Source organism: Octopus bimaculoides, chromosome 4, assembly GCF_046866305.1.
Source record: "Octopus bimaculoides isolate indiv1 chromosome 4, ASM4686630v1, whole genome shotgun sequence".
Taxonomy (NCBI): Eukaryota; Metazoa; Mollusca; class Cephalopoda; order Octopoda; family Octopodidae; genus Octopus; species Octopus bimaculoides.
The window spans coordinates 109,004,782-109,007,281 of record NC_142931.1 but is presented as its reverse complement, the minus strand read 5'-3'; the positions used below and the strand labels follow the sequence as shown (position 1 = coordinate 109,007,281).

General features: G+C 34.1%; 1 protein-coding gene across 1 annotated transcript in view; it reads left to right on the top strand.

The window, feature by feature from the left end:
* LOC106875429 (collagen alpha-1(XII) chain) overlaps positions 1-2,500 on the top strand; it is a 161,995-nt gene that overhangs the window by 82,474 nt on the left and 77,021 nt on the right. The window lies entirely within an intron of this gene.

The window sequence follows — 2,500 nt, the reverse complement described above, 5'->3', positions numbered from 1 at the left end:
GCATATGTGTGAGTATATGTATGTGTGAGTGTGTATTTGTATGTCTTTGTGCTTCCCATCCCACCGTCGCTTAAGAACCAATGTAGTTTTTATTGCGTTCTGGTAACTTAGCAGTTCAGTAAACAGTGTTGTGACACTAAGTACCAAACTTATATAAAAAGTAATGGTATTAATTTGGTATTAAAATGGTATAAATTCCATTAACCTCAGCGTGGCTCAAGTTCAACAAGCTAAAAGAATAAATGAATTAAAGAATAGTTGCCAATGTCCTTATTGAACAATTCGTTGACAGTTTATAAAATTTAAATATCTATTAATGCTTTTAAATAATTTATTTTTTAATAAACAACTGCATTTATTTAATTAATACATTCTAAAATAATGTTTATTATTTTCTCGAAATCTTGATAGCACATTTAATCAAAAGGTTTATTGTAATTTATTGGAAGGATTAAGAAAAATATTACTACTACTTTTTAATTAAATAATTGAAATTGCTTAACATTCTAGCGGAATTCATAAATTTTTGTCTATGCCAAAAATATAGGGGATCCGGTAAGACACGGTTTTTGAAAGTGTGGTGATAGAATGAAACAACAGAAATATTGGTTTCAAATATTGGCACAATGCCAACAATTTTGAAGGAGTAAGTCGATTACATTGACACCAGTACTCAGCTGGTACTCCTTTTATCGACCACGGGAGGATGAAAAGCAAAGTCGACTTCGACAGAATTTGAACTCAGAACGTAAAGACGGATGAAATGCCATTAAACTGGACTGCCAGATTAAATGACAGGCAGTATTTCGAGTCAGAATGTAGTCTTTTTGTGTTGAAGCTATTTGTTAGAAATACCAACCAAATTTCATTAAACCGTACTATTTCAGTCTAAGCTAAAATAAATTTGAACGCTGACCTAGTGGTAGTAGTGGTGGTGTGTGTATATGTGTGACAAAAACAACAAAATTACACCATCAACAGCTTACACTTTATTTTTCCTTTCACTGTTGGCAAAAATACCTCTGTACTAATCTATTCATTTGTAAACAAAAACTGATAGCGTAATTCATAGAATAGCATCGAACAATAAGAATTGCTACGAGATATGTTTTGAAAAAGCTGACTATATTTTTTAAAATGGGTAATTGTGCAAATAAACAATTTATTTCTACATCTCATAAAACTAATTGTAGAAATAATAATAATAACCATAATAATGATGATTTCAAATTTTTGTCACAAGGGCAGCTTCAGAGAGGGGATTAAGTCGATTACATCGTCCCCAGTGCTTAACTGGTACTTATTTAACCGACCCCGAAAGGATGAAAAGCAAAGTCGACCTCGACAGAATTTAAACTGAGAACGTAGTAACGGGTGAAATATCACTCAGCATATCGCCCGGCGCGCTAAAGATTCTGCCAGCTTGCCGGCTTAATAATAATAATAATAGTTTCAAATTTTTTTCCCAACGGCAGCCATTTTTGGAAAGGGATGTGTTGATTACATCGACCCCAGTGTTCAGCTAGTACTTAATTTATCGACCTCGAAAGGTTGAACTCAGAAACATTTTGCCCGGCTTTCTAACGATTCTGCCAGCTCGCCGCCTTAATAATCTAAACTATAATTGCGCTATTTACGTCTGTGCGTGTGTCTGTGTCAAAATTTTGTTACCAAACTCCTCCGCAACCATTGGACCGAATTTGACCAAACTTACAGTATTCCTTCCTAATATACATTCACTTGTTAATTCTGTTCTGGTAACTAATTCATTGAATAGTGTTGCCAAAGAATTTTCGAAACTGGTTCGGTGTTCTACCCGCAAATTCGAAATTGTTAAACCCGGGTGATATTCCCACTTGCTGCCTTCATCGTGCCACTCAATTTCTAGGTAGTGGGCCATATGTGCAGTGTTATTCAATTTTCTTTTTCTCTTCCAATTATTATCCATTATACTCTTCTAATGTACTACACGATTTTGTCTCTTATCCCTCCAGTTCATGTTAGTGTACTGTCCAGTGTTACATGTTTTTGGTTATTAATATTCCTGCAAAATTGGTGTTCCATTCAAATATTTTGATTTCGTAAAAGAAGCTTTCGCTCTAAAATTCAATACAGCATCTTATCACACATACCTTTGATAAGTTCTGCTAAAGCCTTTCTTTCTTTCCAGGATACTTTATATATTTTGTATTATATTCCTTGACTATTAGTTTCCTTTACAGTTTTCGTATTAGATATCTCTTTTCATATTTCGTTAAGAATGTGTCTCATCACTTTTTGATACCATACAGAATATTTTCTCAACAGTTTGATAGGTTTAGCTGTGGCGGGCTTTAATCTCTGAAGATAATTCCATTTTGCCCTCAACACTTCTTCCACTGTTACTGAATACATTAAATCATTCAATTTGTTCTAAGGAGAGTTTATTTGCGTGGACAGAATTTCTTGCAGAGCGCTGTTACACATGTCTATTCTTTCGTGAAGTTGTCTGTTCGTGTGT